Genomic DNA, 26,054 nt, shown 5'->3' on the forward strand with positions numbered 1-26,054 from the left:
TACACCACTTGACTCGGATTATGAAGCCCCAGAGAGGAGCTTTTGGCTGGGAAGCCTTATAGAATGCTCTGGAATGCAAAAAAAAAAATATCATAGGGAAAAAGAAAAGTGATCGGAGGAAAGTTTTCAAACCAAATTAGAGGGAAAGAGCCGTGTGGACGTTTTAAGCTAAAATTGGACTGGGCAGAGATTGTCCTGAGACTCATTAGCTGAACTGGTAGACAGTCCAGACAGGCCTGTTTTTGGCAGCAGGACAGGTACTGTGGGAGTAGAGGTGCCCTTCCAGGGCCTGCTAGGGCCTGCTTCCCACTGAGCGGTACAGGGGTTACCGCTGGGTAGTGGACGATGTCAGCTGTGGGCTTCATTTCACCTTGGTTCGCTGGTGAGCCTTGTCTCTGACACGGCCCTGGACACTTCTGGATTTTATTTGTCTGTCCATCTAATTAATTTACTCTACCCATGCCTTCTTCATTTATTCAATGTCCGTTGAGCTCTTACAAGGTTCTATATGTCATTCAAGGCTCTAAGGGGACACAAATATAAAAATGCGTGTCTCGTTTCCAGATGAGGTGGGAGACAGGTGGGACTACACGAGATCTCTGCGGAAGCCATGGCTTAGATGCCACATAGGAAGAGTCTGCATCCCATCCACGGGCCCACTCAGGGAGGGCACTGCAGGGGATTTCAGAGAAGAGGTAACATTTTAACTTTGGCTAAAAGATGAGGAAGAAAGTTTAAGTCAGGCAGAAAGGCAGGGGCCTGGGGTGAAAGTTCTTGGGTGTAGGAAACTCCTGTGAAAGATGAGGCTATTTGAAAGCGGGTCTGTTCAGAAAATGCTGGAGCAGGGTTCCCAGCAGGGTGGTTGGAAGACGAGGCTGGAAAAGCAAGCAGGGGCCAGATAAGGCTCTGTTCTCATGTAGAATTAAGTCTTCCTTTTGTTTAAACTTGAACCCATAGATGAGAGATCTTCCTAATCTCAGTGTACTAATTGTAATGGTCCCCATGTATTATTAATTGATAAAAATTAGCAACCAGTAGTCTCTGAGTCAGTTTTTATCTTCAACACTTAATAATACCTCCCTTGCTGTGTGACATGGAAAATAACCTGGAAGCCATCGCTCGCTCTGTCTCTCCTGAGCTCATTACTGTTAGAATTGATTTGGGTCCAGAGTTGGACCAGAAAATAGCACAATGTGATCTTGTCTCTGAGCTTCATTCCAACATTTAAAAAGTCCTTCTTAAGAAAAAGCAACAGCTGACTGCTTTAGCATCCTGGGATGTTAAAATGCCTATCTTGGCCACAAGCACAACTTTATATATATATTTTAACTGAAAAAAAAATTAAGCCAAGGATGGACACAAGTGAAAATCGTAAGGGCAGTGAGATTTATTTTTTATTTTTTTCAGTTATGCCCAAGTTTCTCCTTAAGCACCGAGAAGCTATACAAGATGCAATGCTTTATTTATTTCAATACCACATGCCAGTTGTAGCACTTGGTGTAAAAGTAGAACGGCGCTGAGACCCACTGAAGATTTGCACCGTGGAGCGTCCAGAGTGGGCCCAGGGGTTCTTGTTCAGGTTTCAGACTCTCCACAGAAACATTTCTTTAAAGAAAACCATCCTGAACTAAGGACATGGAGGAACGCCAGACACTCAGCTGATCTCTGTCACTTGGCAGACTTGGAACAACATCTTCCAGCCACAGCGGATTTTCAGACACAGTGGTAGCAATCAACAAATATTTTCTGAGCATTGCACACATGCATTAAGGGTTTCTTTGAAATAAAATATTAGAAAAATAAGATGTGCTCTTAAGGGCAATGTTGGGCACTGTTTCCTAGTGGAGGTTTGCTGTGCCTGTTCCGACTCTAATGGAGCCTTGCCAAAGCGCCATGAACCTTTTGGGGGAAAACAGTATCAATCAAATGAATACCCCTCTGTGTGGGTTCAAAGAGAATGGCACAATTTGAACCCTAGCTTGATATTGAAGAAGGCAGTCTCCACCGTATGTGTGTGTGGCATGTGTGTGCACATGCATGCCTGCCTGTGTGCACGTGTGTCTTTATGGAGCCTGGAATGGAGGTCATTAAAAGGCTGAGTTTAAAGCATGTGGGTGGTTAACCTTTTTGTGATTCTTTGCAATCCTGGATTTTAGCCTTAGTCTGCTTTTGTACCACCACTTAGAAAGTGTTCCGTGTTTGAAAAGGGACATGTGAACCTAATCCCCCAGCAGTATCGGGAGACACCGTGGAGTACAGCTATCTTACCTGTCCCTTGGAACCATGTCCTATCACAGCTGCATCAGTTTTCTTGAAAACGGCAGTGGATGTGGGTAATCTCCACAGGTACGTGGCTCTGTAGGCAAAAGGAATCGGGCAGGAGTGGAGTCTGAGATCCAGCACTGTGGGCCATGGGGCCGAGGTCTGCGGGTCTGCATGGACGGACTCACTGCAGGGCCCCGGAGACCCGGCCAGCAGCAGTTTCTGAGGGATCCCCTCCCTTTCTCTCATTTTTAACAAGTCGTATAAAGGCTGATGTCTTTTGTGTTGTTGGGAATTCAGAACTGGTATGCTTCTCATTTTTCAATTGAGACCTAATAGAAAGATGAGTTATACTCTTTTCTAAAAAAAATTTATGTATTTTTTCCAGTACCATTTAACCCCGTTACATCTCCCCCTCTTCCTGGAGTAAAAGAAAAATTCATCAGGTTGACCCGAAGCACCTGTTTGGAAGTTAACAAACAAGCATAAACTGACTGTTTAAACTTTCCCTTCTGCAAGTGCGGACGCATGGTGTGTGTGCAGACACGTGTGTGTGCACGTGCCTGTGTGCACTCTGCCAGGGAAAAGCCCCTGAGACCAGCCTCGCTTCCTCTTGTGTGGAGCGTGGTCACACCCAGTGGCTGCTTAGGTTAATCGCACACGTGCACTCCCCACGGGCACCTGAGGAAGAGCCGCGTCATTTCCAGAGTGGATGCCAGGGGCCAATGTGGGTCTCAGCAGAGACACCTCGTCCCTTTTCTTTGTTCCTAAATGTGGTGCCTGTGTAGGAAAAAGCTCTACACTGTTCATGAGGTTAACGACAGTGCTGTGGGCCTCCTGCCAGGTCCGATACTTTCAGTGAGGACCCGGGACATAATGAGGTAAATTTTCACAGGAACGTTTAAGGGCAGGCTGAAACAAACACACAGTGCTTTTTACTCTCATTTCCCTTTATTGGTGCATAACTTAAACATTTTGAACATTTACTCTTCTTTTTCTTTTTATTTATTTTATTTTTTGCATACAGAGGAGCAATATCCAATAATGTTGACCAAAAAGGCCATCATTTTAGAATGCAAACAGAGATAGAAATCCTATTTAGAAATTTTAAAAGATCGATATAAAACAACTCCCTTAGCATCACAATGATGCTTTTCTTTCCTGCTTCCTTTAAAAACCCTCCTGGTAGATACTGTGAAGGCCCCCTGTTCACTGGGTGGCCACATGACTCTTGGGGAGAAGAACTATGGTTCTATTTGTGACTTGTGCCTTTGTGTGAGGCTGATCATAATGTAGAACTTGTGAAATGTCTCTCCAGGTGTCCACTTAGCCCGCATCTTTTTTAGGAGAGAGTCTGTGTGGCCTTGTTTTTCTGAGCCGCAAAGAGTTGGAAACTATTGAAATACTCCGGTGTCCTTTCTGGTCCTCATGGCACCTGGTTCTCAAACCAGCCCTGATACTTGTCCCGAGGAGAACTGAAATCAAGGGTTACTTTCCTGGTTGAATGGTTCTCAGAGCCTCTAGTGCAAATGCTCTCCTTTTGTCTGAAGTTCAATCATTTGGCACTTTATAGAAAAATAGGGACTTCTACCACTCAAAACAAACTGAAGTCAAGAGGCCGAGGTCCGAGTCTCCAGCTGCACCCCTAAAATGAGCATATAACCTTAGTTTGACAAGGATTTGGTGCCAACTAGGAGGACCTGTTCGCCTTCTCTGAGATCAGGGGGTTGTACTAGAAGACCTCTAACATCCCTGCCAGCTCCTTGGGAGAGCAGCTTGGATCAAACCCTCTTTTCCTCTCCTGACTCCTTTTTACAACTAGATTATTCTCTTCTCAAAGCTATCTTTTTGTCAATGAAAAGTTACTGTTTATAATGAGGCCTGCAGTCTCTGGACTTGTGTATGGATTCGCTTTCCTCCTTTCTGTGCTTCCTACGAATCCTGGGGCCATAATCTACTCCAAGGATCTCGTGGGTGGGTGGAGATGGGTGTTCTGGTTTCACTGATATAGAGCTCATTTCTGTTCTAACGCACGGGCCACTTTCCACTTGGTGCTCAGGAGGGGGAGACCCAAATATTTTACTATTAAAGACAAAACTGTGCACTCATTGTTTGTGCTGTTTGCTCCTCCTAACTCTTTCTGGCTCTTACCTACCCTAGTCCACATGAACATTCCCTCTTTGAGTAGTTCTCATGTCCCAAGGGACTGAAAAATGAAGGCATTCATACCAGGAAGATGTTTCAGGAGGTTACATGGAAGGTAACATGGCGTTCTTGTTTCTGTATAATGAGGGACTGAAGTTCAGGTTTTCCTCAACATAGGTGGAATATTTTTCTGCCAGAGGTACTTTGAAACCCCACTTTGGCTCCAGTTTGAAGAAGAAGATGATAAAGAAGGAAAAGAAGGAGAAGGAGGAGGAGGAGGAAAGGGGAAGAAGGATGAGGAAGGAAGGAAGGAAGGATGGAAGGAAGGAAGAAGGGAGAGGAGAAGGAGGAAAAAAGGAAAGAAAACTCTGATAAGTCACTAAGAACACGGTCACCAAAGAGAACATCAACAGAACCATAGTAGGCACAACCTCATCAGCTGCGGCCACAACAGCCGGAACAGCTTCGGCAGAACTGTAGAGCAGGAAGTCCTTGCTGCCCATCAGAAGTTAAAGACTCAGTGCTTCAAGAGCGAAATGTGATAAAGCAGATAATAGATGCTACATATGACCACCATACTTAAACAAGAAGACAATACTTTGGTATCAGAGTAATGCTGGACTCATAAAAAGACTTGGGAATTCCTCCTTTATTTTCTAAAAGTGGTTTTGTTTAAAGATTGGTGTTATTCATTTCTTAGATGTTTCATAAAATTTAGCATTAAAACGAGCTCGACCCAAAGTTTTCTTTGTGAAAATGTTTCGATTGTCAATTCAAATTCTTTCATGAATATAGGGCTATTTAATTTTATATTCTATAATTTTCTTACATTATATTTTTAAGGAAATTATTAATTTCATTTAAGTTATCAAAATTATTAGCATAGTATTGTTTACAATCCTTGCTTTTTAACCTTCGAGTGTCTGAAAGACTTTAATACTATTCTTTAATTCCTAACATTAGTAATTTGAATTTTCTCTCAAGGCCAGCTGGAGATTTGTCAATTTGATTAGTATTTTCAAAGAATCAACTTTTTCTCTTTGTTTTCTATTTATGTTTAGTCTAACCTTTATCATTTCTCTGCTTCTGTTTTTTACGGGTTTAACTTACTCTTTTTCTAAATTCTTAAGGTAGAAGCTTAAAATATTGATTTTACAGCATTATTATTTTGTCATATGGATGTTTCACAAATGGTAGCTCATTTATGTCACAGGTGCCGTTATTTCCTCCATTTTACAGGTAAGGAAACTGAGGCACAGAGAGCCTGTAACTCCTCCACAGTTAGAGAGCTTGAGTGAGTGAAACCGGAATTCAGTCCCAGGTAACAAGACTTTCAAGCCTGCCATTGGACGCTTGGACGAAGGGTCAAGGACAAAATGCAGGCATTGTACCTTGAGGGAATTCGAAGGTCTAGCACTCCTTCGGTCATTTTGGCGCACCTCCCTGCATGTCCTTGTCTCAAGCTCCTTTTCCTCTTTACCTGTGAGCCGCATGTAAGCTGCCTCACAGTGGGACACCACAGCACATGCTCGGAGGATTCAGATCTATGCAGGTGGCCTAGGTGCTCTTGTCAAGTGGATATATGTTTTTAATGTGGTCTTATCAATAATTAACCCCCACTCTCTGCTCCATCTCACACCCCCACATGTCTACTTCCCTCCTCCCTCAAGGATGCTTGGGGCTCTATGGATGGGCTCTCACTATGACCAGCAACGATTCTCTAGCGTCAGGAGGCTGCAGGGACAGGAGTGTGGGAAGTTTCAAGGTCTGTGCTCCCCGAAGAGCCCTCTGCTTACAATCGCAGTGTTTGGCATGTGCGCCCTGACAAAGGAACAGATGTTTCCTTCAAGAACAAAAGAACAGGGCAGAGCCGTTGGCCTAACGGTTTGCCACTAATAACATTGAACGTGGAAGCAACAAGTCCTAACGAGAATGTTCCTGCAGGATCGTGCCGCCAGTGCCAGCAATTAGGCCTGAAATGGAAGAATGCCGCTTTTCTGTTTCCGCTGCTTTCCGGGATGTTTTTAACCTCTTCGTGGCTGCAGGCTCTTCTTCCTAGTGCCGCTCATGAGTTCCGAAATGATGGCTTCAGGAGTTACCTCGTGAGATCCCAAATCTCACGTTCATTTCAGAGAGGCGTGTAGGTGGTTATTCTTTGGCTTGCAGTCCGTATGTGGGGGAAGTGTTTGCTATATCACAGCTCTTCGTCCATCTAAAAACACCAGTGAAAGTTTTTCTCTCCACTGCTGGCTAGAACTTCAAAGTACAGAAGGCGCACACACAAAAATGAAAAGCAAAGAGTCTGTGAAAGGGCCTAGCCTCAGCGCCCACCCCCAAACCTTCAGGGGGCTTTTGTGTTGGACACCTTTCCCCCGTTGGATCATTTGTTGCACAGTCCTTAGTCACATTCCTGGAGTAGTTCTTCCAGGAACTTTCATCTCCGAAGAATGCCTCCTTTGACGTTGTCCTTGGCTTTAGCCCAAAGACAAGACATTTTCTTTTTGATTCTTTCCCCCAACCCCTTACCCTGTTTTTTTTTTTTAATTGGCAGAAATGGGAAAAAATATTATCTTTATTCTTTCAGCTTTTTTTTTCTTTTTACCATGGACTGTTTGTGGCTCATGAAATGAGATTGATGTTTAAATTTGTTAAGTCGCGGTTAGAAAAGAGAGCTCGTAATATCCTTATTAATGTCTGTATTGTGTCAACTTGATCTTTGTGTACCCTCCCCGATTTCCTTTGGCCGTTGCCACCCAGCCCACGGTGGCAACTGGGCATTCCTGTTATGCTGGGGGTTACAGCCTGAGCCTCTTGTCCTGACGTTATGCTTGCTGATCGATCAATTCATGACGTGATCCCAATCTTTTTAGCAAGTGCTTTTGAACATACTCATCATCATTCTGGAAATTTGTATCAAATTTTCTGGTGCTGCCACTATGCTGGTGCTGAGGGAAATGTAGAAGCAGATACTTGGAATGACATAAAATTTTCATAATGTGATTCTTATAATCACAGATACAGTTGGGTTCCTCTAATATTTCTTTACATGTGGTTGAGGTACTGTGATTATGAAAATATTCTTTGTTGGGAATAGTAAGGTTTTGAATTCAGTATGGCATGTGTAATAGTTGTAAGTACTCTCGTATTTGGGTTCATGTGGGTTACATTTTGGGGTTGAGTAACAGCCAAGAAATATATAACAACACAATTGTCTGATTTTGCTCCTTATAATTATACATTCTGTGTTGCAGAGACCAACTATTAGCAGTGGATCCCTGTAGAAAGTGGATGGGGGTGAATAACCAGGGGACAAATCAGCATTCTATGATGGTGGTGGACTTGAGTTAGTTCTATGAAAAAGTGGATCAGCAGAAGAGTGAGACGCAGCACTAGGTTTGAGTCTAAGCAACTGTGTGACTCTGGGCAGCCAGCTTTCTCCCTCTCTCTCAGTTTTCGAATCTGCTAGATGGTCATAAATGCACTTTCCCCATGACCGCTCACAAAATTTGTATAAAGGTAAACGGGTCCCTCTATGGGATGGTGCTTTGAAAGTGAAACGCATCATACGAGCTGCACTGTCTGCACTTAACACAACGCGCTGCACTTCTGTGGCCCCCACATCACAGATGCCAGAACTGCCAGCTGCTGTGGGCAGCACTTGGGGTAAAGGAAAAGGTTTGGTCAGGTGGGCCCAGTTGCTAAATGAGTACTTAAAAAATATTTTATTTATTTATTTTTAGAAAGAGGGGAAGGGAGGGAGAAAGAGAAGGAGAAAAACATCAATGTGGGGTTACCTTTCATGTGCCCTCCACTGGGGACCTGGCTGCAACCCAGGCATGTGCCCTGACTGGGAACTGAACCACCGACTGGTTCGCAGGCTACACTGAATTCCTGAGCCACACCAGCCAGGGCCAAATGACTACTTTTAGTATGGTAGAAAGGAAGTGAAATTCCACAGGAGTCTCCACTCCTCTAGTTTAGGGTTCTTTCCATGGCTTGATTTAAAACTTACTAAAAACAAACATTCATGTATTACAATTCAAAATTGAACTACCTGAGTGGCTTGGGGTAAAAGGGAGACAGAGATGAGGAAGAGGAAGGCTCACATTTCTGTGGTGATACAATAGTTTTCCAAAACGGAAAACGATGAATGCTGAACTAACGGAAATGGTGTGCTACGACCCACTGAGCTCCTGCCTCTGGGAACCAACTAGAATTTTGCAACGGTCTTTGGTTCTCTCCATCTCCAGGCTGTTGGATGCCGCAACTTCATGGAATAAACACTGCTGTGTCGTTTCTGTTCAGTTATGTTTGCATTTCAGTTACTAACGATGATGTCCGTCTGCTTCTATTTCATTCACAGTGAAAACTTTGGGGTGAAAAGTCCCTTGATTGGATGAAAAGGAAGAGCACCAAAACGGCAGGATATCTGTGCCCGTGCCAGAGGGGCGAGTGATGCCGGGTGATTTTCCAGCAGGAGGGACAAAATCGACTCAAGTTATCACCGCCTTTTGCCTATGACTTCTTGTGAGTGAGGGCACAGATTATAAAAACAGCAACCCGGATCAGGAATCCTAGCTCATCAACTGCAAGCAGATTTCTGGGTGCGTTACATGTTCCTGTCAGGTTGTCGATATACCCCGCTTTGCCTGGGACAGTCCTGGTTTGGGCATTGGCCCACAGTGACTATAAGAGCACCTCCTCTCCTTCCTAAGGTATCCAGATTTGGGTGATGAATTGTGTGGTCACACGCCCATGCGGGATGCTGAGCGTGCAACCTGGGTATTCAATCCCTGGGCCCTCACTGACTGGGAGGCCTGGTCCAGGAGACACGCACCCGCTACCCATGCAGGATGTTGGGTGGACCTAGAATGCTTTGATGATGGTCGATGTGTCAGTCTGTGCTCTGTCTTTGATGATGTGTCCCCAAACTCAGTGTCTCACTAAATGTCCTCCGTTCGCTTTCTGGCTGCAACATTTCTATTTGGGAAAACTGCCAGAATTGTCAGCCAGTAAAGACTTCAGCCCTTTCTTTGCCAATTTGCCAAAAAAGCACTGGAGAGAGTTATTGATCTTTTCCCTTACACTCATTCAGCTCATTTCCACCCTTTCCTTTTTTTTCTTCTTCTTTACCTGACATCCAATAAAAACTCTTTCTTCCGGGTGCCAGCAATATGTCAGCGCAGCACCATTCACGGTAGGAGTTGCCGTTTCCCCCTTTTTCACTACAAAGACTCTTTTCTTGGTTCTACTGACAGCACAGGTAGCTGTCAGGCTTGCTTCCCTTCTGCATTTATTCTCTGAGTGGCGATAAGCCCTGATTGGTCCACAGGACTAAATCCCACTTGGACGGAACCTTAGATATTATTGCCGGTTTGCACAGGCTTTTAATTTTTTTCCTTTTAATTACACAGTATACAAGTTATCAGGGCAGTCTTATTTTATACTTAATTTGTAAAAGGAAGCCTAGAAGATTAGTCAGGGACATTTAAGTAGCTAATTAGTTTCTCAATGGGAGTAAATTTTGGATTTGGCCTTCAGAAATACAACTGTTCTTTCAAAGTCGGACACTGACTAGTGCCATGATGCCCACTGTGCCAGCTCTTCACCTGCAGCCTTTTCTTAGCTGGGGTCTCAGTGTCGTGTTGTTCCATTAGGTAAGATAAAAGAAGGAGGCCTCGAGAACGGCAGTGGAATTGCTGGAGAGACGGGCAAAGTCGCTGCAGTGACAATATTTAGGACATTTGGGAAGCTGTTAAGAACAGATAGTGGCAATGGTTAGCATGTGCTGGTGAGTACCACACAAATGGAGGGGTGGGCTTGACAAAGTTGCAACTTCTTTTGGGGAATTATCCTGAATACAGCAACCTCCCGCCAGTTGAGTGATGCTTGAATGCAGTGACCCATGGGGAGCTCCATGGTGAGAACAAAAATATGGACCGAGAGACACAGAGAGATTTCTGCATCATTCTCACTTGACTGAGGATCAGCATGAGGGCTAAGACCAATGTCACATTTCCTACTTCGACAGTGGAAGGAGCTCCTTGGGTAAGTGCCTGGCTTGTCAAACAGCCACTTGTGAACTTCCGGTCACCTTTGAGCCTTCTCATGCTGCTTCATAGAATTTCAGTCCACAGGGAGGCACACCAGGAGTCCTTGCCTTTTATTCCCTTTATCCCCTCTTCCTGCCCAGTCCCAGTGTGGGTGGTCCTGGGAGCTGGGCTCCTGAGGTTATGAAAGTCAACTAGTAGGAATTCCTGGGTGTTAGGAAGGGAGGAAAGAAGTGTTGATGGGGTGATATATTACGTAATTTACACATTGATATATGCATTCTAAAAATGTGCCTGTTAAATTTTCATAATTCTAAAATGGGAATGGAACCAAAATGTTTAGTCAGACATGACAATTATAGCTAACATTTATTGAATGCTTATAATAGGCCCACTACTGTTCTAATTGTTTTACATGGATTAGCTAATGTAGTCCTCACAATAGCCCAGTGAGACCATTATTATCACCATTTACAAAGCAAAAAAATAAGCTGTGAGGGTGGACCACATGAGCAGCAGCAGCCGTGGGAGGGCAGAGTCAGCGTTGGGACCTGAGTCTCCACTGCACCCCCCTCCCCATCAGTGCTCTTCAGGGGTGCTGGCCCTGTAATTCCAAAACGACTCCAACTCTTGCCCTTAACTTTGAAAGAGTTTTGGAAGAACTGATCTTATTCTTCATTAATAACACCCCTTGAGTTTCTTGCCCTAGAAGTATTAATAATCAGAAAGGAATATTTTGGAATGGATTATGCCTGGGTATTAATCACCTTGCTTATGCATGCATTAGTTTCCCAGGGCTGCTGTAATAAAGTACCACCAGCTGGGTGGCTTAAAACAATAGAAATTTATTTTTTCACACTCCTTGAGTCTAGAAGACTAAAGTCACAGTGCCCACAGAGCCATGGTTCCTCTGAAGGCTCTGAAGAAGAATCCATCCCTGCCTCTCCTGGCTTCTGGCTGTTGCCAGCCATCCTTGACTTTCCTTGGCTTGTAGATGCATCACTCCCATGTCTGTCTCGATTATCACATGGCCTTCTGTGTGTGTGTGAGTCTACACTTTTCTTTTCTTACAAAGAGAAGGGTTAAACCCCATCCTAATCTGGTATCAGCTCATCTTAATCCGGTTATGTTTGCAAAGACTCTTATTTCCGGTAAGTCACATTTGCGGGTACCAGGGATTAGGACTTGACCATCACTTTTGGGGGGACACAATTCAACTCATTACAATATATGTACCTGCTTAGCCCCTATTATTCTAATTTGAGAACGAATAAAGAAACATGTTTTCCCCATGCAATTATTTCCATAACACATGTGAACAATTCTTTTATTTCCTCCTTCCAACGGCATCTACCAGCAGGTGTTTCTTCTACAATAACAAGCAGGTAAACACCTCACTTGAAGGGCCTGAGATCTAAGGGGTGGAGCCGTTCTCGTGATAGATTGTTTATAGCAGGCCCTCCTTCCTCTCTCCTCTGACCTGCGTTTCCATGATTTGCCCATGGTAGTTAAAATAATAGCATGGGCGTGTTTGTGTGGGTGACGTTTTCAGTCATCATTGCATAGCAAGGGTTTCTTCACATCATCATAAAAGCTTCAGTTATTATTCAACCCACCTCAGAGTATTTCAGCCAATAGAAGATGCATCATTTAAGCATTCACATATTGGACACTTAGGTTGTTTCCATTCTTTTTTTTCACTTCAGCATTTCCATGAACATTTGCGCACATGCCTCTTCCTTTGGACTGTTTGTAAGAAGAATTTCTAAAATGGTATGATATTTTGATATATTTTGCTGGCCTATAGTTTGATGCAGAGTTGCTATGAACCTTGTAGCACAATCTCTCCACAATGCTGTTATCGGCAAGCTTATCATTTAAAACTTGGCTTTAAATGGTCTTTTGTTGTTTTAATTTTAATGTCGTTATTATCATGGCTGAATACTTTTCAAATGCATTTCTTCTAAATATTAAAATCGAGGAACAGAAAAACCAGAACAGCTTATCTTTCTTTCACAGTTGTTGACAACACTTGAGAAGGAAGTCAGATTTAATAAATTGCATAACCCAGTCCTTAAAGTTTCCTGAGGTTGATATGGCTGCAATAATTTAATTTTTGTTTCAAATGTTCACACTTCAACTTTACAATTAAAATAGCTGGAATTTGGAAAATGTGTGTTGGTTTTATTAACAAAATTTTAAGTTTGTGAGAAAAAGTCTCAGCATATGTAACTTATTTTAATGCAATAGCATTAGTTCAATGTCTACTCTGCTTGGTGATGTTTTTCTCCTACTTCACCATGGTAAACACATGTCCTAAATATACTCACTATAAACTTATTGAATGGAAGATGATTCACCTCTTAATTGATTCATAAGTATTTGCTTAAATTAGCTTCAGTAAATAAAATTACCAGCTTATCACTCACTTTTCTAAAATGACTGCTTCTAAATTAATTTGCAAGTTTATCAAATTGCATTACGACTTAAAAATGTGTACTAATTCACATACATTAAGAATTTGCCTTTATATCAGATTTCTGAAATGTATACATTTAAGATCCTAGATATAATTAAAGGAGATATGTTATATTTCCTTTATAAAAATATACATCCTTAGTGATATGTGTTAAATCACCTCTGCTGTACAACAGTTACTTACTGTAATTGAATCCAGGAGTGTTCTGCTGAGGGCTGGCTGGCAGAGGGGGAATTCATTTAACAAGTACCATTATACTTTAATTTACATTAATTATCTTTTACAGAAAGCATGGAGTTGGTCCCAAACTCAGAGTCAGCCTGGGTACTCAGTCCTGTATTTACTTAAGGCCAGGTTCCTTCCTGGCTTCCACCCATATATCTGATATGGCCTGAGACTCAGGGGTTCTGGCCACTGGCAAATTGGACAGTGACCTCAAGCTCCAGCTATTGAATTCAGGATTTAGTAGGTTTTGATTCTGGTCATCTTCTGGCCCTATTCTGGTCATCTTCTCCCTAGAACAACACTACAGAGCCAAGCAATCAATGCTTTATGAGCTAATTTTATATGTTTGTGTATACACATATACACATATACATGAGTATGTATATTTTTAGAAATTTTTTCATCTTTTTTCTCTTGCTACAATTCTAAAGTGGGTAGATAGCCAAATATTTGTTATAGAAAAAGAAAAAGAATACTAGTAAAACCAATTTCAATTGCTTTGGTCCAAAACTGAGTTGCATGATTTATTCTTTGACCAGATATCTGCTTGTTTAAACAAGAAATGTTGGTTGAAGTTTTGGTGCAATATTTCATCACTCAGGGTATTGGATTGGATTGGAACCCAAGAGAGAGCAGAGTTGCTCTGCATGAGAAATGAAGGTGACTTTGTGTAGGGCTGAAACCTCAAAGTGGGTGGTGGGGATGCAGAACCAGAGGGGCTTTATGAAGTCCGAGGAGACATTGAGCCAGGGAGAAATTTCCATTAGTGGTGATTAACAGAAGGAATGAAAAAGACAGACAATGTCTAACATTTAATATTAAGTTGTTACTTCATGGTGTTGCTATTTCATTCCCTCCCATCTCTCCAAGTCTTTGGGAATAAAGGGAAATAGTCTGTGTTTTCCATCTGGGTTGACATGGGGACAGTGGATAGAGAACAGACAAAAGATATTCTATTTCTTGAGAAATAATAACCTGGTTTTATTGACCAAAGCACAAGCCATCCCCTTTCATGAACTCTCTTTATTACAAAGAGTTCCTGCATTAGCCGAAAAGGCTTCTGCGTCAACACTATTCCCAAATCATTTTGTGTGGTCCCCAAATGGCTCATCTAAGAACAGGCAGGCCTCGCCCCAGGTCTTCACCACGTAAGCCAGGACCAGCAGGCTGCAGAACCTTCAGCCTCATAGCCACCGACAGGGTGCACGCAGGTTGCCGACCACCTTGGACCACCACAAAGGATGTGGAATCCTCCTGTGGCTGGACCTTCACACCTTCCTGCTTACACGTGGGCTGCTCCTGGCCACATGGAGCCTGCTGCTCACCAAGATCCCTGCCTGGGACAGACTGGCACTTGGGCTCTGTTCTCTCACTTATCTGATTATTTCTTCCTTATGCTTCCCTCTAGGTTTAAACTCTAGGTTTTTTTTAAAAATTTACTCCCATATTTATCTCTAGAGTACCGGGTGTTCACCCATGTTCCCATGATGAATATTTTGCCTTTGCCCACAGTTGGACTAAATTCTCAGTCTTAGCCTCCTCAGAAGGACCATCAGAGGTGTCGTCTTAAATATGAAATAAACTAGGACTCAAACCTGATAAGCTGGACTCACCAAGACCCAGCCCACCTAAGCTGCATCTTACCTGAAGTACAACTGGCTTCCTTGTCTCACTGTCCACCGTCCCTAATACCTTGCAAATAAAAAGCACTCAGTGTATATTTCTGAATAAATGGATGAATGTTTTATTTTGATGGGAAAACAAAGGAGAGAAGAGAAATGACAGAGGCATACCGGTTGAAAAGGAAAGCTATTAAAGCTCAATGTATTCATTTGTCTTTTTACCTAAAAGGCAGTAAAAGATTGCCTGTTAGAAGAGACACTCAAGGCCGGATGAGATGCCAAAGGGACTCTTGTACAGTGTTTCCTGATATCCTTAAGCTTGTCGTAGTTCCCCCTGGAGCATCTTTCTTAAAGTTCAAAGGCATCAATTATAGATGCAGGGGGAAAAACACAAAAAGAGAAACAAGAACATGAGCAGAGTTATATTTGGCAGAAATTAAGTACATATAGAAATTCATTAGTGAGCTCCCTGGCTTCCCCACAGGTTCCTGTTCCATATAAATCACACTCTAAATTGTCCATTAGGCATATGGTAGAGGGGTTTTGCAACCAGCAAGCAAACAGGGGGCTAGGATTTTGGTTTGGTCCATTCTCTGCAAATTGTATAATCTTACCCACCAGCTTCTTGAAGTCCTGGTTGCCTCATTTGGATATTGAAAATAATAAGTGTTGTCCTATCTGCTTCCAAAATTTTTTTGAGGATCAAGATAAAGATAATAGTAACTAGTTATTATTAATTATACTTCTTTAATAGAGTTGTCTTTGATGAAAAATTGAGTGGGGCATGGTCCCTCCCCAATCCTGGGCTGAGGGTCTGAGATTTCTCTGGGAGAAAGGGCCAAATGAGAATGTTAGATCCAGTGCAGAAGATGGGGTGAGAAGAATCCTGGTCAGTTGTACGTCGATGAAAATCTTGTCATGGTTGTCATTTCTCCTGGAACAAAGAGAGCACTCTAAGGAAAGCAATCTAAATGCCACTTTAGGTTCTCTCGCAGATGGAGGAACCTGTGTCCAAATCTTTCTAAACCTCAGTTACCTTATGTGTAAAATGGCAAAAATATCAATTCATATGCACATTTTCTTTTTTACTATTTCTTATCTACTAGACACCTTCTAGAATTTCTTAAGATTACTGTAACTTTGTTTCACTTTTTGTGCAAAGGTGTGTATATTAAGGTGTGTTTGTTTGTTTTCTATCCAGTCCTTTTACAAGAGACTCAACACCCATCTGTCATTTTTCCAGGGTATTTTCCCAGGCTTCCCCCCTCACTCTGCCTGTCCTTTCAACTTTTAAGATTCTCCCAAGATATAGGGAGTGCAAAAAACTGGGCAAAAATGTTTGTTCTATGCCCATTTTAAGTCTTTCTTTCCTCCAGCTAACACTTAAGTGTGGTTCTAAGCATGAGTTTAATTTTCTTCATCTTTGTTTATCTTTCCCAAGGTTTAACAGCAAAGTTTCCCTATGTTCCACCACCTCCATCTCTGCCACTCCCCAGCCGAATGCTGGCAAGCAGTCCTAGTCTACGGGAACAGAAATGTTGAAGATGCTGTGAAGCCACATGGAAATAAATTGGTGAAGACCAGAACTTTGTGGAAGAGAAACTAGTGTATTTACAAGGTTTGTTATATTTGGCTTACCTGTAGTGGTATATTCTCATGGGGTGAGGCAGCTGAATCTAGACAGGAGGCCTGGTGGCCTCTAGTGTACACACTGGAAGCTGACATTGGGGACATCCTGGTGTCCGAGGAGCATCAACTACAGAAAACTCAACACACCAGGGAGAGAGGAACTGCGTCCTCTCCTTCTCGGCAGCCCCTGGACATTCCGGTGCGTCTCTTAACCTACGGGGGTGGGGAATCAGACCCACTTTCTTAAGGCAATGACCTCACTTCAAAGTCAACTTCAAACTTATCCATAAACTTTCGGACTTCTCACCATGATGATTTGACAGAGACTTGGCAAACTAAATGACAAAGATTATGTCTCATTTTGAGTCCAAGGTCATGGTCAGTGTTCGGTGAAGGCAGTTTGTACTCATGTTTCAAAGGCTAAGAGGGAAGCATTCACTCAGGCAGTGTCTCTGTGACTTTTGGAGTATCTCTCGACACCTTGCTACTTTCCCAGAGTCCACACCTGAAGGGCAGGTGAGGACAACATGGACTTCTTGTTTCAGCTTTCCTGAATGTTGAGCACTAGTCAGAGGATCATATCTGAATTCATAGCACACACATGCACATCGGCATAGTCACTTATACGAATAATTACAACACATATATTTCTTTTCACACTGACCAAATACTAATTTAAACAAGAAAGCAACACCTAGAAAATAATTAAATTGGCATTGATTATCCACATTATAAAATGTTCTATTCTTTGGCTTTAGAGAAGAGCTCGAGTTTGGGAATCTTTCAGACTCCCACCATGTATTAGGAGTAAGTCACGTACAATAGAGCTCTAATATTAGCAGTGGATCTTACATAAGAACTGAAACAAAGTTAGAAATGAAACAATTTCATGGGAACGTGAGGGGGTTGGAAATATTTTTAAGAGAATGTTTCTCATTGTTGCATGGGTAGTGAGAGTCACTGCCAAACTGTGGGCCAAACGAGAGAATTATGAGAATTATGCAACGGGAGGAAAGAAATCAAACATGTAACATAATTTCAACTCTATTGTTATCTGAGTTCTTTTTTTTGAATTAATAATAAAATTGAGCAGGTGGAATGAGTCAGTTGATGACTCAGGAAGGCCATAGGAAACTTAAAACGGTTAAGCAAACACTCTTCCTTGCCACGAATTTTGGTTTCTCTAAATGGTCTTTCAACAGAAAACTTAATCTGCCAGAAGATCTGTACACTGGGGTTACCAGCAAGTACCCCCCGCACACACCCCAACTGACTCTAAACCTCTGTGAAAATGATTAATCTCTAGGACAAGTTGTTCACACAACTTCTTTCACATTCAGGAAAGCAAATAATTTTAGGGAGCTGTCTAGAAGTGCCCAGGAGACACGGTGCTGGCGGGGTGCTGGGGAGATGACCGGGGAAGTGGCCTCTAGCGTGTCGTTAAGTGAGACAGCGAACACCCTGGGTTCAGGCCTTAACTCTTTCTTCCTAGTGCTTCACGTGATTTTTGTAACTCATCTCCCTGCTAGAATCTCCCTCCCGTGTTTCCACTTCACTGCCTCAAAAGGTATCCTTCTAAATTGTTACTGATACTATTAGCAAAATGTTTTCTGTCTTGAAAAGGTCCAACTTATCTTTCAGTCTTTTTTATAATTAATTTGCATGCTCTTTTTACAGGTTCTCAAGCCAGCGCACAATGAAGTCTTTTCCTTGGGACCATGACCCTGTGCGGACTCACCTCTGTGCATGGAGTGTCTGTTTTTGCTGTGGTCTGACCCCGTAAGTGTACCCGCCTTGGTGCAGAGGTTTACAGACTAAGCTCCCGGCTTCCTGGGAGCCCACAGAAGTTTCTCATCGGTGGCCGACCCTCCTGCCTGCTTTACTCATAGCAGATCAATTTTTTTCAGCTTTATGTGGGGAACAACCATGTACGGTTCCGTTGGACTAAATACGCTCTGCTGCTGAACGATAACGCAAATTGAAAAGTGCTGGCGAAGCTGAAGTCGATCATCGTTTTTGGAAAAATAGCTTCCAATGTCTGTTTTGTTAAGTGTGGTTAAACATCACCAGCATGAAAGCATTGGAAAGGTAGCATTCGTTTAACTGGTTTTTACATCTTGTGAATCAGTGCAAAGGAAATAGGTCACTGCATGTTTTCCCGGTAGCCAAGCTACATTTTGATACTTTATGTGCGAGTTTGGAAGGCTGAGAAGCATGAGGCGGGCAGTGATTCAGAACCAAGGGGTTTAGGAGGCGCTCAGCTGCCGAGTTGCCGTGGTGACCTGAAGAAGACAACCTGCTTACCTGCTTCCTCACTTCTCACTGCTGCAAGGATAGGCACAGACGCTGAGGCTGAACTGGGTGCCTTAAACTCTACTTTCCATTAGGTAAGCGTAAATGGAACTATTTTTCCTTTTCTACAGGATATGAGATGGCTGAGCCTCAGTGTGGAGGTTTTGAACACAGCTGCATGGCTGGGCTTTGGCAAAGCCTATGGAGAAGCCCTTCCACCACACAGGTTTCCCTTTTCCTCAGTGTCGGGCCATCGCTGCCTCCTTCCTGGTGAAAACTGGTTCCCCGCCTTAACATTCCTTCCCCTTTGCTTTCAACAGATGTTCTCAGCGGCAGCCCTTGTCCTGTATTTCTGACATGGGGGCACAAAGTGGGACTGCCTCTGCCTCCCACCATGAGCCCGGGCTCCATGGCCCCCGTCCACCTGGAGCTGAGCCAGGTCCTGAGATGTGGGCTTTCAGAGCCTAAACCAGGAGGGTCCCAGTTCCCTCTCATCGTCCTCTTTAGCTCAACTTAGTTCCTTTCAGACTCTGTCTTGACTCAAGACAGTTCACCCGGGACCTGCTAAGTGGTGCGTTGTAATAAGGCAGTCCCCAAATTCTAGATCTCTCCACTGAGCCGTACAGATTCTCAGCCCAAGCATGGCTCTGCCTGGGTGATGCTCACTGCCACCACCTCTACAGAAGCCTGTGGGAGCTGAAGCGTCAGACTGCAAATTCCTCTGCCCCTGCTCTCGTGGTCTGGTCAGTAGTTTTGTGGCTGCGACTCCTGGTAGTGACCCTTGACTTGGCAAATCCTGCTTCCTTACTCCTACGGTGATGCCCTGGAGGAGGTCCCTCAGTGCACACACAGACACACCATCCATCAATGGCCAGTGAATGAGTTAATATCAGGGATTAATTAAAACATAATAATAATCTTGAAATTCAAATGCAAACCCACCTCTCTGCCCTTTAGCAAGAATGAAGTGCCTTGGAATCAACAAGGAAGAACTCGACGTCCGTGGAATTTTAAGGTGTTCTAATGCTGGCAAGCTGTTTCAGTTCACCTCCGTGACCTGCAGCTTACCTTCTGGCCAGGTGACGGTGAATGGTGGCAGTTTTCCAGAGATGGGTTCTCTGAGCTGTGAGTAGTATTGGTTTAAGATCCTACTGTGAGCAGGGGGAACTGCAGGCGTTTTGTGACAAGGTTCTTACAAACAAGGAGAGGGACACTGAAGGGCACTAATGCACTCAATCTCTCGGGAGCAGCGGCCGCTGCATCACCCCCCATTTGTTCGTTCACGCCTTCATTCACTCCACAAATATTTTTTGAGCCAATGCCAGGCATTAGCCCAGGCACTGGGTATGTGGCAGTAGGAAAAAAGAGAAAAAATATCCCTGTCTCTATGGAGCTTCCCTAGGAGGGGAGAAAGGCTCAATAGACAAAGAGATATAAATGCTGTGGAAAAAAGTAAAGCTGAAGGGGAAAGGACGTGCTGGGGGAGGGGCTGCAATTTAGAGAGGGCAAAGGGCACTCTCAAAGAGCAGGTGACATTTCGGCAAAGACTTAAAGAAGTAAGAGAGCAAAGGGGCATGGGCTGGTGGAGGAGGGGCTTCCCGGCAGGGAGGAAGACTAAGGCATGGCTCCCGCGGGCAGAGCTGCCTGGAGGGAGAGTTAGAGGACCCGGGAGAGGCCAGCGGGGCTGGATCGGAGTGGAGAGGGTGAGCGAAAACAGCCTCTTTTATGCCGCCTGCCCAAGGCTGGCCCAGCAAGGCCCCAGCCCTTCTGCTTTGGCTGCACTGCAGTCCTTACCCTGGGGGCCTCTCCCTGGTCCCACTGTGGGCCTTGGAGCTCTCACCTGGCAGTTGGTGACCTGGGCTTAAATCCCTGCCTTGTCCTGAATTCACAGAGGCCTCGTGACCTCTTCTGGCCCAGGTGGCTTCATCATGGGACAGAAGATTGGACTTGTTGATTTCCATCTCTTCTCAGCACTGAAGTTCTAGTGTTCTTTTAAAAACTCACTTTAATATATTAGCATTTGATTTCATATGCTAATGTGCCCTTTCCTAAAGAACTTATTATAAAAGTTTTCTTTTTTTTTACCTACAACATACAAGTGAAAAACAAAAGCTTTTGAGCTATAGTAAAATGTATTAAATTTTATTATGACTATTATTCTGTTTGCAAATTTATATTTAAAAAATATTTATTTATTTTTAGAGAGAGGAGAAGGGAGGGAGAAAGAAAGGGAGAGAAACATCAATGTGTGGTTGACTCTTGCGCGTCCCCGACTGGGGACCTGGCCCACAACCCAGGCATGTGCCCTGACTGGGAATTGAACCAGTGACTCTTTGGTTCACAAGCTGGTGCTCAATCCACTGAGCTACAGCAGCCAGGGCTATGTTAACAAATTTATAGGAAATGATTTGTGGGCTGAGAAGAGGAAAAGTTTAGTCTTTTCTATCTTCCTATACAACCATTAGATACCTTCACATCTATCAATTCATTTTCTAACCTCAAAATAGGTGAAAGAAGGTAAAGAAAATAACAGTAGTGAGTTTGACAGCAGAGGAAATGGAAAGTGGTCAATTTTAGGACATCACTCACCCAGCTAATGGTAGAAGCAACATTAGAACCAGTGTCTCTGGGAGTGTGAGTCTTATGACTGTTTCTCCCTCAAGCTGCCGTGAGAACCACAGAGACATTTAATAATAACATGTACAGACATTGCCACCGAAATAACACTGAGGAAGCTGATGGACTAGCTTACGTCCGGCCATCCTTCATTCCAGGCTGTGTTGTCCGTCGCTACACCGCACCCCATCCCACCACGAGCTACCTCCGTTCATTTCACCCCTAAAACCCTGATGAGCACCCAAGTTTCCCACCATCCAGGGGGGAAACAGTTAAGGTAAAATGTCATCTCTGCCGTAGGTGAGGTGTGAGCGCTGGGCACCAAACACAGCTGAGGGAAGACATCACCACTCTGGTTCTGGAGACAGGAGGCTGCACAGAGAAGATGATACTTCAGCTGACTTGGAGCAGATGAGCAGGAGTTTGCCAGGCACAGAAAAGAGCAAATGGCATCCAGGCAGGCTCATGACATACAAAAGCATGTGTGTGGGAAAGCGCGTGGTACTTACGGAACCTGCGGTGCTTGGGCGTGGGGAGAGCCAGCAGTGAGCTCAGGGTGGAAGGGACATGAGGCCCGAGGAAGTGATTTGAGAGAAGTGTCACATGTTAAATTTCACATATTTAACATCAAGGGGTGAGGCAAAGTGGAAACGTCACCTATGGGGGGGAAATCTGGTCCTTGGGATATCTTCTACCTTTTTCTTGGGTTTGAAAGTGAACTTGAGGAATCTCTCATTTCCTGCCCTCCCTTTGCTCCCACATCCTGTCCTGCCTCTGCTCAGCTGCTCTGGGTCCCTGCAAGCCTTTTCTCCCCCTTTCTTCCTCCCGGCTTTCCTCCTGGGATGGACTCCTTGGATAGAGCACAGACCTACACTTATTTCTATTTCAGTCCCTTTGTCTGCCAGAGCCCAGGGGGGAGTGCTAGGCTGCATGGACGCTTTTCCTCCGGGGACTCCACCCCCTCTGAGGGAAATGTGTAAAGGAGACACTTCCCCTGGGGGCGGGATGAGTGTGGCCAGACACCACTCCCCTGCCCCTCCCCCCCCACTGCCCCGGGCTCGGGAAGGAGCTCTGGCTGCGCGTTTCTGAAGAGAAGACTTAATTTCTGAGCCTAGAAAATGTACCTGACTCCTAGACCCTGAAAATACTCTTCCAAGATGAAAAAAAAAATCCTTCTTTTTAAATGGGGTAACATCTCTGGAGTACATCGTTCCCAAAATAAGATCCTCCGATTTGGAAAAATCTAGCTGAAATAAATGAAAATAACAGATGGAAGAGAAATAACAGAAGCCATCCAAAGAACAGCAAGAGAGATGAAGCAGGGAATCATCTGTCTAGAAAATGGTACTCAGTTGTACTTTTGAAATTAAAGGTACATTGACTTCTGAAGAGACTGCGATTTTTCTCTTGACAGTTCCCCGTACACATTATGTCCTTTCTGGGCCAAGGTTAGCGCAGGAGAGGTACAGTTTGCTTTTCTATTCCTGCTTCTCCCATTCGGGCGGTTTCCATCTGTTCAAAGGCGTTAAGATCAATGGTGCTGGTCTCCTGGATAAAGGTCTGGGCTCTTGGCAGAGTGCTGGATAAATAGGACGCCATGCAATTAGCATAGGGATGTTTAATAACAGATCATTTGTATCCTTTTAGGTTACTCTGAGCACAACTGTGGGCAAAGGGGGCCTCCTGGGCAGCCCGCAGAGCACCCACAATGGCAGGGCTGGGTGTCTGCTGCTCTGCTCAGCCCGGGGGGCTCTGCGGTGGGGGACAGAGAGCTGCCCTGGTGTGCCGCTCATCTTGAAAAACACAATTCTTCTCCCTCATTGACATCGGAGCCTGTGGGCTGGGTAATTCATTATTCCATCCCTGTTCTATTCTTCCCTGTGAGGCAGGACACTGCTGACTGTGTTTCCTTCACCTTCCTGATGTTCCCTGAAGGACTCGGAGGGGCCCAGTCCCTGGGAGGCCGCAGATTAGGGTTCTGTCCCTGGCTGTGCGGGCACCCTGTCCAGCTGCTGCCCCCTCTTTCTGGTTGCTGAGAGGTGTTTTTACAAGGAAAGAGATGGAGGCTTTGGTCAGACAATCTAAGTCTTCGATCCAATTTCTAACTTCAATCTCTGCTCTGTTTGTATAGTCTAAGGGAACTGCATGTCTCACTTGGTTTTAAGTTTAGGGAGAGCTGGTCACAGGCCATTAGCATTTTGTTCCCATCCACTCCCGCTTCTTCCAGCTCTGAGCCTCATCAGAGTCAAAGGACGGCCTGGCAAAGGCCTTTGTGGCCTGAAATCTCATCATTGAAAATGTCCCTGCTGAAGGAGAAGGGAGGGGAGGGGAAGATGTGTAAGGACCCCCTCAGCACCCTATTTCCCATGAGAACTTGCACCTTCCATTCTTATATGAGAATGTCCTACAAATGCTACAGGGAATGAGTTTGCATGTAAACCCCACTGCATCCCTGAGAAAGCTTCTGAGAAGACTGGGTGGGGGCTGATATGCCATCTACTGATTTACTGTTTCCTTGTGTGATTACAAATAAGTGTTAAGTAACCAGGGGCCATGTTAAAATGAGATAATATAGTGTTCCCTAAAATGTCAATGTAAGCCTTTCCAAAGCGAAAGCTGGACAGGCTCTGAAAAACAATAAACTGTACACCTCCTAACTTCCCCCAAGGCCTCCTCTCCCATTTTTATAAAGTCTTAGAGCAACAGGGGATGTGGGTACTTTCTAACTCCCCTGTGTCAGAGAGGGGACCCTGAGTGCATGTTTTCAGTCAATGGATGAGGCAGGAAGAGTCGCCCACCTCCAGCCCCCTGCAATGCTCCTGATCTTTCTGCCACCTCCCTGGTTGTCATGGGGTAGTAGGTGGCGGCAGTGAGAGGAGCGTCACGGGTGGGTGGGGAGGAGGTGCTGGTAACCAGATGCACTGGGGAGTGAAGTGGGGTGGAGGAGTGAGAGACAGTTAACTTCCCACTGCAAATTCTTAAGCAGAGAAGCTATTGTAGCAATAGTTTGGCTTCCAGTTTGAACGTTAAGCCAAAGTGGTCCATCTGCTTGCCATCAAAGCTTCCCAGATTGTTGCTTTTCTTTTCTTTCTTTTTCTTCCAGCTGCTAGGAAAGAGCATGTTCTTTTGTGGAGTCTGCATTGCTGGAACTTGACGACAGTCTCTTACCTTCAATGGCAACATAAACCCAATAAAGACAGGGTGGCAGGGGAAGAAATCCTTTTCTGAAATGAGAGAAGAGAGATTGCTGAAGAAAAGAGAATCCGTATCACTCTGTAGGAGAAAGACCCCCGTCTTTTCTACCTGGCTCCATCATTTCTTGTGGTCCACATTATGTTTGCCTTAATTACCAAGAACACACCCGACACCATTGGACCACTGCCTACCACAAATTGTGGGTGTCCACTTTTCTTCCTCGTTATAGGTTTACCCATCATCAAGCCAAAAGTAGAGGCTAAATTCTTTTCAGTTTGGTCCATGGAACCCAGGTTCTCGCTGCTGGATTTTATCAAGAGAGACACATCCACTGTGTCCCCTTCCTCCAGTTTAACAGCTCCTCATCCTGGGCCCTTGCATCCTGGCTTCTGTCTTCTCTCCTGTGGAAACTGCTCCTGTTAAGATCATCCTTGGTTTTATAATTGCGAACTATTTCAATGCTCACACTCATGAATTCCCCACAGCTCTGTCACTTTTCAGACAGAAACTGTCTCCTCCCCCTTTTTAAAATTCCTCTTTCTCCTCTACCTCCAGCCCCGGAAAGTTGGATGCATCCCACGGTTTTCTTTTTGTCTCCCTCTTGTCAGTTCCATCCACACTTACACTTTCACCATTTGCCTCCCCATTTCCAGAACTGACACTTAATTCTGTGCTTCTGAGTCCTTCTTTTCTACTGCCTGACAGGCCTCTCGAACACGTTATCCCGCAGGCAAGTCAAACTCCATATTTGTAACTGAACTTGCCTACTTTCCTTCTCAGCCTGTCACTCTTCTCTGTTCCCCATTTCCAAGGCACTCAGGGCCACCATTGATCATACCTTTAATCCACGCTCTTTCCAGTCCATTCCCATTTTCATTCCTCTACTGAGACACTTGACGCCTCTTGTCCAGGTCATTGTCATAAAGATGATGTTCTCTCTTTCGTGCCCCTCCCTACTCAAACATCACCAAATTTCACACACGACAGTTGGGGCGACCAAAGTCATAGCTGTGATTATGTAACTCTTCCTGCTCAGACACCTTGCATTAGGCTCTCCGTGAACTCTCAAAGTAGACCTTTTGCCTTAGCTTTTAAAATCCCATTGATGATCTGGTCCCAGTTTAGTTTTTTAGTTGTATCTCCTACCACCCAGTTAAAAACTTCAGTTTTTAATATCACAAAACATGTGATATTTCCTTCCTATGCCTTATATTTTTACGCTGCGTTCATTCTACTTTTCCTTGCTTTATTCTGTCTGTATCCCCTCCGAAAGCAGTAGGTACCCAATCCCACCTCGCCTTGGAAGATTCCACCTCTTTCATGAAGTCTATGCTGACTACCCCATTCTTTTTTCCATTCCAGAACATCTATTATTGTTTGTACTGATCAGTCTTGGCATTATCACACTTCAACTTATTTTAAGACAGGGATGTACAAGTTATCTGTTCTGCCAAACTCGTAGGAAACAGGGAAACTTGTCTTATGCATTTTTAAAACTTCCTCCAGCGTGTAACACATGACCTTCCTTGCCTAGTAGGT

The 26,054-nt window shown here is 44.2% G+C and overlaps 1 long non-coding RNA gene across 1 annotated transcript; it reads left to right on the forward strand.

Moving 5' to 3' along the window:
- The first annotated feature begins 12,083 nt into the window (after nt 1-12,083).
- On the forward strand, nt 12,084-22,367 carry LOC119034942 (uncharacterized). Its single transcript, XR_005079675.2, has 5 exons — nt 12,084-12,230; nt 16,225-16,401; nt 18,090-18,799; nt 19,662-19,829; nt 21,621-22,367. It is a non-coding gene; the product is annotated as an uncharacterized LOC119034942 (long non-coding RNA).
- The last annotated feature ends 3,687 nt before the right edge of the window (nt 22,368-26,054 follow it).

This window comes from Artibeus jamaicensis, unplaced genomic scaffold (genome assembly GCF_021234435.1).
Source record: "Artibeus jamaicensis isolate MK-2021 breed Jamaican fruit bat unplaced genomic scaffold, CSHL_Jam_final contig_497, whole genome shotgun sequence".
Taxonomy (NCBI): Eukaryota; Metazoa; Chordata; class Mammalia; order Chiroptera; family Phyllostomidae; genus Artibeus; species Artibeus jamaicensis.